Here is a 9,300-nt window from a genome sequence, read left to right as displayed (position 1 = left end):
TAAGCGAACACCCACCCAGATACATAGGCAGAGGAAGTGAGAGAGACAAAAACACATTTAAATATATAGATTCAGACATACAAAGCACAATCACAGGCAGTGAGATAGGCAAATACCCACCCGGACACATAAGCCAACAATGACAGGCATTGAGATAGGCAAACACCCGCCCAGACTCATAAGCAGAGGAAGTAAGAGAGACAAAAACACATATAAATATATAGATTCTGCCATACAAACCGACAAAGACAGGCACTGTGAGAAGGAAACATCCGCAAAGACACATAGGCATGGAGAGTGGGAGAGATAAAAACACATGCAAATATATTGATTCAGACATACAAACCGACAGAGAAACGCAGTGAGATAAGCAAACACCCGCCCAGACTCATAGGCAAAGAGAGTCAGAGCGACAAAAAACACATTTAAATATATAGATTCAGACATATAAGGCAACAATCACAGGTATTGAGATAGGAAAACACCCGCCCAGACACATAAGCAGAGTAAGTGAAAGAGACAAAAACACATTTAAATATATAGATTATGACATACAAACCGACAAAGACAGTCACTGAGATAAGAAAACACCCACCCAGACACATAGGCCCAGAGAGTGAGAGAGACAAAAACACATGCAAAGATATAGATTCACACATACAAACCAACAATGACAGGCATTGAGAAAGGCAAACACCCGCCCTGACACACAGACATAAAAGAGTGAGAGAGACAAAAACACATACAAATACGTAGACTCAGACACACAAACCGAGTAAAACCTGCATTTGGAATTAGAAAACATCCGTCCATACACATAGGCAAGAAGAGTGGGAGAGATAAAAACATATGCAAATATATTGATTCAGGCATACAAACCGACACAGACAGGCACTGAGATAAGCAAACACCCGCCCAGACACATAAGCAGAGGAAGTGAGAGAGACAAAAACACATGCAAATATATTGATTCAGGCATACAAAGCAACAATCACAGGCATTGAGATAGGCAAATACCCACCCGGACACATAAGCCAACAATGACAGGCATTGAGAGAGGCAAACACCCGCCCGGACACAAAAGCAAAGAGAGTGAGAGTGACAAAAAAGCATACAAATATATAGATTCAGACATACAAACCGACAATGACAGGCACTGAGACAAGAAAACACATGCCCAGAGACACATGCAAAGAGAGGGAGAGTGCCAAGAAAACACATACCAATACTTTCATTCAGACTACAACCCGACAATAACGGTCACTGAGATAAGCAAACATCCGACCAGACACATAGGTAAAGCGATGTAAGTAAGTAAGTAAGCAACAATCTCTTGACACTGGGAGAAGCAAACATCCACCCTTCAGACATAAAAACCGACAATGACAGGCACTGAGACAAGAAAACACCTGCCCAGAGACACATGCAAAGAGAGGGAGAGAGACAAAAAAAAAACACATACCAATACTTATATTCAGACTACAACCCGACAATGATAAGAATTGGGACTAGCAAACACCCGCCCAAAAACATACGTAAAGAGATGTAAGTAAGTAAGTAACAATCTCTTGGCACTGGGAGAAGCAAACATCCGCCCAGACACATAAGTAAAGAGAGGAGTAAAAAAACACATAAATATATAGATTCTGACAAAAAAAAACGACAGAGACAGGCACTGGGAGAAGCATACATCCACCCAGACACATAGGCAAAGAGAGTGGGAGAGATAAAAACACCTGCAAATATATTGATTTAGACATACGAAATGACAGAGACAGGCACTGAGATAAGCAAACACCCGCCCAGACACATGGGCCCAGAGAGTGAAAGAGATCCAAAAAGTTTGGTTGATCTAGGTTCCGCTAGAGTGGCGTGCCACTAGTATTGGTATGTGCTTTTTTTTGTGTCTCTCTCCCTCTCTTTGCATGTGTCTCTGGGCAGGTGTTTTCTTGTCTCAGTGCCTGTCATTATCAGTTTGTATGTCTGAAGGGCGGATGTTTGCTTCTCCCAGTGTCAAGAGATTGTTACTTACTTACTTACTTACATCTATTTACCTATGTGTCTGGGCAGGTGTTTGCTTATCTCAGTGACTGTCATTGTCGGGTTGTAGTCTGAATCTAAGTATTGGTATGTGTTTTTTTGTGTCTCTCCTTCTCTTTGCATGTGTCTCTGGGAAGGTGTTTTCTAGTCTCAGTGCCTGTCATTGTCGGTTTGTATGTCTGTATCTATCTATTTGTATGCGTTTTTGTCTCTCTCACTTCCTCTGCTTATGTATCTGGGCGGGTGTTTGCCTATCTCAATGGCTGTGATTGTTGCTTTATATGTCTGAATCTATATATTTGCATGTCTTTTTGTCTCTCTCACTCTCTGGGCCTATGTGTCTTGGGTGCTTATCTCGGTGCCTGTCTCTGTCGGTTTGTATTTCTGAATCAATATATTTGTATGCTTTTTTGTCACTCTCACTCTCTTTGCTTATGTGTCTGGGCGGGTTTTTGCTTCTCCCAGTGTCTGTCTTTGTTGGTTTGCATGACAGAATCCATATATTTATATGTGTTTTTCTCTCTCTCTCACTTCTTCTGCTTATGTATCTGGGCGGGTGTTTGCCTATCTCAATGCCTATGATTGTTGCTTTGTATGTCTGAATCTATATATTTGCATGTTTTTTTCTCTCTCTCACTCTCTGGGGCTATGTGTCTTGGGCGGGTGTTTGCTTATCTTGGTTCCCTTCTCTTTCGGTTTGTATGTTTGAATCAATATATTTGCATGTGTTTTTATCCCTCCCACTCTCCTTGCCTATGTGTCTAGGTGGATGTTTGCTTCTTCCAGTGTCTGTGTTTACTGGTTTGCATGTCAGAATCCATATATTTATATGTGTTTTTGTCTCTCTCACTTCCTCTGCTTATGTATCCGGATAGGTATTTGCCTATCTCAATGCCTGTGATTGTTGCTTTTTATGTCTGAATCTATATATTTACATTTGTTTTTATCTCTTTCACTTCCTCTGCTTATGTGTCTGGGCGGGTGTTTGTTTATCTCAGTGCCTGTCTCTGTCGGTTTGTATGCCTGAATCAATATATTTGCATGTGTTTTATCTCTCCCACTCTCATTGCCTATGTGTATGGTTGGATGTTTTCTTATTCCAAATGAATGTCTTTTTCGTATTGTGTCTCTGAATCTACGTGTTTGTATGTGTTTTTGTCTCTCTCACTCTTTTTTGTCTGTGTGTCTGGGCGGGTGTTTGCTTATCTCAATGCCTGTCGTTGTTGGTTTGTATGTGTGAATCTATATATTTGTATGTGTTTTTGTCTCTCTCACTCTCTGGGCCTATGTGTCTGGGTGGGTGTTTGCTTATCTCAGTGACTATCTTTGTCAGTTTTTATGTCAGAATCTATATATTTATATATGTTTTTGTCTCTTTCACTTCCTCTGCTTATGTGTCTTGGCGGGTGTTTGCTTATCTCAATGCATGTGATTGTTGCTTTGTATATCTGAACCTATATATTTACATGTGTTTTTTGTCTCTCTCACTATCTTGGCCTAAGTGTGTGGGCGGGTGTTTGCTTATCTCGGTGCTTGTCTCTGTCAGTTTGTATGTCTGAATCAATATATTTGCATGTGTTTTTATCTCTTCAAGTCTCCTTGCCTATGTGTCAGGGTGGATGTTTGCTTCTCAGAGTGCCTGTCTTTGTCGGTTTTTATGTCATAATCTATATATTTATATGTGTTTTTGTCTCTCTCACTTCCTCTGCTAATGTGTTTGGGCGGGTGTTTGCCTATCTCAATGCCTTTCATTGTTGGTTTGTAAGTATGAATCTGTATATTTGCATGTGTTTTTATCTCTACCACTCTCTTTTCCAATGTGTCTGGGCGGGTGGTTGCTTATCTCAGTACCTATCTTTGATGGTTTGTATGTCAGAATCTATATATTTATGTGTTTTTGACTCTCTCACTCTCTTTGCTTATGTATCTAGGCGGATGTTTGCTTCTCCCAGTGCCAAGAGATTGTTACTTACTTACTTACTTACATCTCTTTACCTATATGTCTGGGCGGGTGTTTGCTAGTCCCAGTGCCTTTCATTGTCGGGCTATAGTCTGAATCTAAGTATTAGTATGTGTTTTTTTGTCTCTCTCCCTCTCTTTGCATGTGTCTCTGGGCAGGTATTTTCTTTTCTCAGTGCCTGTCATTGTCGGTTTGTATGTCTGAATCTATATATTTGTATGTGTTTTTGTCTCTCTCACTCTCTTTTTCGTCTCTCTCACTTCCTCTGTTTTTGTGTCTGGGAGGGTTTTTGCCTTTCTCAATGTCTGTCATTGTTGGTTTGTATGTCTGAATCTATATATTTGTATGTGTATTTGTCTCTCTCACTCTTTTTGCCTGCGTGTCTGGGCGAGTGTTTGCCTATTCCAATGCATGTCTTTGTCGGTTTGTATGTCAGAATCCATATATTTATAAGTGTTTTTGTCTCTCTCACTTCCTCTGCTTTTGTGTCTGGGCGGGTGTTTGCCTATCTCAATGCCTGTCATTGGTGGTTTGTATGTCAGAATCCCTATATTTATATGTGTTTTTGTCTCTCTCACTTCCTCTGCTTATGTGTCTGGGCGGGTGTTTACCTATCTCAATATATTTATAAGTGTTTTTGTCTCTCGCACTTCCTCTACTTATGTGTCTGGGAGGGAGTTTGCCTATCTCAATGCCTGTCATTGTTGGTTGGTATGTCAGAATCCATATATTTATATGTGTTTTTGTCTCTCTCACTTCCTCTGCTTATGTGTCTGGGAGGGTGTTTGCCTATCTCAATATATTTATAAGTGTTTTTGTCTCTCTCACTTCCTCTGTTTATGTGTCTGGGAGGGTGTTTGACTATCTCAATATATTTATAAGTGTTTTTGTCTCTCTCACTTCCTCTGCTTATGTGTTTGGGTGGGTGTTTGCCTATCTCAATGCCTTTAATTGTTGCTTTGTATGTCAGAATCTGTGTATTTGCATGTGTTTTTTGTCTCTCTCACTCTCTAGGCCTTTATATCTGGGTGGGTGTCTGTCTTTGACGGTTTGTATGTCAGAATCCATATATTTATAAGTGTTTTTGTCTCTCTCACTTCCTCTGCTTATGTGTCTGGGCGGGTGTTTGCCTATCTCAATGCCTGTCATTGTTGGTTTGTATGTTAGAAGCCATATATTTTTGTGTGTTTTTGTCTCTCTCACATCCTCTGCATATGTGTCTGGGCGGATGTTTGCCTATCCAAATGTCTGTCATTGTTGGTTTGTATGTCTGAATCTATTATAATATCATGTGTTATTACCTCTCCCACTCTCTTTGCCAATGTGTCTGGGCGGATGTTTGCTTCTCCCAGTGCCTATCTTTGTCGGTTTGTATGTCAGAATCTATATATTTATGTGTTTTTGACTCTCTCACTCTTTTTGCTTCTGTGTCTGGGCGAACGTTTGCTTCTCTCCGTGCCAAGATTTTGTTACTTACTTACTTACATCTATTTACCTATGTGTCTGGATGGGTGTTTGCTTATCTCGATGCCTGTCATTGTTGGTTTGTATGACTGAATCTATATATTTTTATGTGTTTTTTATCTCTCTCACTCTCTTTGACTTTGTGCCTGGGCGGATGTTTGCTTCTCCCAGTGCTTGTCTTTGTCGGTTTGCATGTCTGAATCTATATAGTTGTATTTTTTTTAGTCTCTCTCTCAGTCTCTTTAACTTTGTGTCTGGGCGTGTGTTTGCTTGTCCCAGTACCTGTTATTGTTTGTTTGTTTGTTTGCCTGAATCAATGTATATGGTTGTGTTTTTATCTCTCTCTTTCTTTAGCGTACCCTAGAAATAACGGAAATATAACAAAGTAATAGATAACATATTTTTAATCAAATAATGACATTTATGATATTAATATAAATGTATGGTAGATACCTTATTATACATTATTAATATCAATGATCAACTTTGGACATTTTGAATCTTTTCCATAAAGTAGTTCTCCATGTTCTCTCTTGATATTGTAGCTATTGTCTTCTCTTAACTCGTAATCGGTAGAATAATCATTATTCCATTTTGAGTCATACACAATATTCACTGGTGTGTCATCGACAGGTTCAATATACGTTTCATCTTTGGTATTATTTTATTCATTGACTGTTTGATTAATGGTATGAACGTTTGCTGGCACTTTGTTTTTCATCGATTCATCTTGATATTTCTTAGTGATTGTTTCTACCAATGCCATTTTTATTTTTCCGGCAATTTCACTGTCTATTACAACATCATTTTTACAAAGGTAACAGTTCCGGCACGTAGACAAGATATGGTTTTTGATATTAGTAGAAGAGTAGGCCTTTCTTTTTGGCTTTCCTTCCATTTGAATGCTAATACCTAAAAGATGACGATAGGTTCTATCAACAGGTAGCAGGGTACCGAAAGAACTAGCAAGAATCTACCCCTCTTCATCCACTATTATTTTTATGATAGCGTTCTCTTTGAGTGAAATTATCTCCAGGGATCTCAGTCTCTCGCATATCCCGCATTTGCACAATAGAATTTTTTTGGTACTCCAAAGAAATTTAATTCCTTATTGTCATTACAATGCATGCATTAGTTTCCGATAGTGCTACCACTTGTACTTATTTGATAGTTTAAACACTTTTCCTTGTCAGCATTCAATGCTACAATAACACAATCATGTGAACACACTTTCTTAAAATGCTTCATCTTCACTTTTTTTTTTAGATATTAGTTATGTATTTATCGTTCCACTGTGTAAAAAATATTGATTTAATACATGCAGTAAACTAGGTAGTGTCGATAACCGACCATAGAGTACCAGTGGAAAAGCCGCATTGTGTCTCTTAGACAAGGGACGATGAAAAATCGTCCCTTCAAAAGCAAAAGTATTTCCTATATGTCTAAACAAAAGTATTTCCTATATGTCTAAGCAAAGGTATTTCCTATATGTCTAAGCAAAAGTATTTCCTATATTTCTAAGCAAAAGTATTTCCTATATGTCTAAGCAAAGGTATTTCCTATATGTCTAAGCAAAGTATTTCCTATATTTCTAAGCAAAAGTATTTCCTATATGTCTAAGCAAAAGTATTTCCTATATGTCTAAGCAAAATTATTTCCTATATGTCTAAGCAAAAGTATTTTCTATAGTTCTAAGCAAAAGTATTTCCTATATGTCTAAGTAAAGAGCATGGTAATTCCTAGGGCCTCTATAGAACATGGTTCCGATGGCCTCTATAGAACGTGGTTCCTATGGCCTCTATATAATAGCATGGTAATTCCTAGAGCCTCTATAGAACATGGTTCCTATGGCCTCTATAGAACGTGGTTCCTATGCCCTCTATAGAATAGCATGGTAATCTAAACCTGTCTGATTGCATTATACAATCTCAACCATATTTTTTAAAACGTGTTTGATCACTTTATAGGTCTATAATATAAAGGGATCGGTCGTTTTTTGCAACCCGTCTGGTAACTCATGTATCCTTCATTGTAATAGATCACTGTCCACGTCCCTTGTCTAAGCAAAAGTGTTACCTATATGTCTAAGCAAAATCACTGTCCTCGTCCCTTGTCTAAGCAAAAGTATTTTTTATATGTCTAAGCAAAATAATTTCCTATATGTCTAAGCAAAATCACTGTCATCGCCCCTTGTCTTGGCAAAAGTATATCCATTATGTCGAAGCAAAATCACTGTCCTCGTCCCTTGTCTAAGCAAAAGTATTTCCTATATGTCTAAGCGAAATCACTGTTCTCGTCCCTTGTCTAAGCAAAAGTATTTCCTATGTGTCTAAGCAAAATCACTGTCCTTGTCCCTTGTCTAAGCAAAAGAATTTCCTATATGTCTCGTAGAAATGGAACATAGGTGCGAGGGGCTAATCACTCTCTTTGAAAAGGTGTATATGTCTTGTAGAAATGTTTTCCTATACGTCTCGTAGAAGTATAAGGTAACATACTACTTACGTATACTATGAAGTCTACCCCTAGTCAATACATCGCTCTTTACGCTAAAGTTCTAATTTTGTTCGAATCACGAACCCTTGAATCACAAAGGCCAGATAATTAGAATAAATAGCTCTTTTGAAAGTACTAAAAAAAAATTAGTGTAAAGGGCGAGGTATTAACTATGGGGCGAACCCCTTCATAAACGTAATAATTTCTGTTTTTTAAGCTTTAATGTTGCTCTTTACTTTCAGGTGAAAAAACTTGTTTTTTATTTAATTTCTGATTATTTTTTAAATAATGCTGGGAAATCTAGCGACCCCTTCTAAAAATGTCCCTTCCGCCCCCCCCCCCCCAGCAGAAAAAAATCCCTCCTAAAACGTCTGTATACTTCCCATTTACCAATACTATATGTAAACAATGGGCAAAGCTCATAACTTGCAGCCATTCCCCCGGGAGCTTTGGAGGATTAAGTCATCCTCAAAGACATATTTATTAGATTTTCAGCAATGCTAAACAAAATGGCTATCTTAAAATTTTGATTGGGTGTCTTCGGTAAAAAAATTAGCGTGGGAGGGGGCCAAGTTGCCCTCCAATTTTTTTGGTCACTTAAAAAGGAGTAGAGAGAGGGTAAATATTTCTAAACTTACAAGATCACAGCCAATCAGAGAGCTACAATACTAACTATACAATATTTCAGCCAATCAGAGGGCTTCAATACTAACTAAACAAGACCACATGCCTCTTTTAGGTCAACCAACGGTTAAATATATTGGGCTAACAAGGTGACATCACCAGACTTCTTGAAAATTCATTAGCGGGGATTTACATAATTTCTGTTATATCACAATACCACCTTGAGACTTCGCTTATATTTTTTGCGTTTCGAGGCTAAGATAACAGTTTACTTCTCGGCTGTGGCCGCTATAATAGACACGTACACAATATGGGATGTGGACAATGTAACTTTACATCTTGACTGTTTTCTGTATAATACACAAGTACCATTTAAGCAGCGTTGTCAATGTAAAATATGCTTTAACATTCTAGTATATTAAAAGTTGATACTAATAAGGAAGTTCAGAAAGATCCTTAGAAATCCTTCGAAATCAACTAGTGAGACGATTATGAGTAAGAACCATCAAGGACCGCAAGCACCAAGGATCTTAACCTCCTAAGGGCCTCCTCTCCTCAACCTCCTAAGGGCCCTTTCCTCCAACTTTTTTTTGAGGACACCCCCACAATTTTCAATATAGAAACTCCAGTAAGAGTTAAAAATGTGTAAGAAAAAAGTTATCAGAGCGCCAAATCTGGCCTTATTTTTGGGGGGTTAGACAAACGAATGATTTGAACAT

Source organism: Artemia sp. Qi Xiang Cuo, chromosome 1 (assembly GCF_049724085.1).
Source record: "Artemia sp. Qi Xiang Cuo chromosome 1, ASM4972408v1, whole genome shotgun sequence".
NCBI lineage: Eukaryota > Metazoa > Arthropoda > Branchiopoda > Anostraca > Artemiidae > Artemia > Artemia sp. Qi Xiang Cuo.
The sequence above is the reverse complement of the archived record's forward strand: the minus strand, read 5'-3'. Positions refer to the sequence as shown.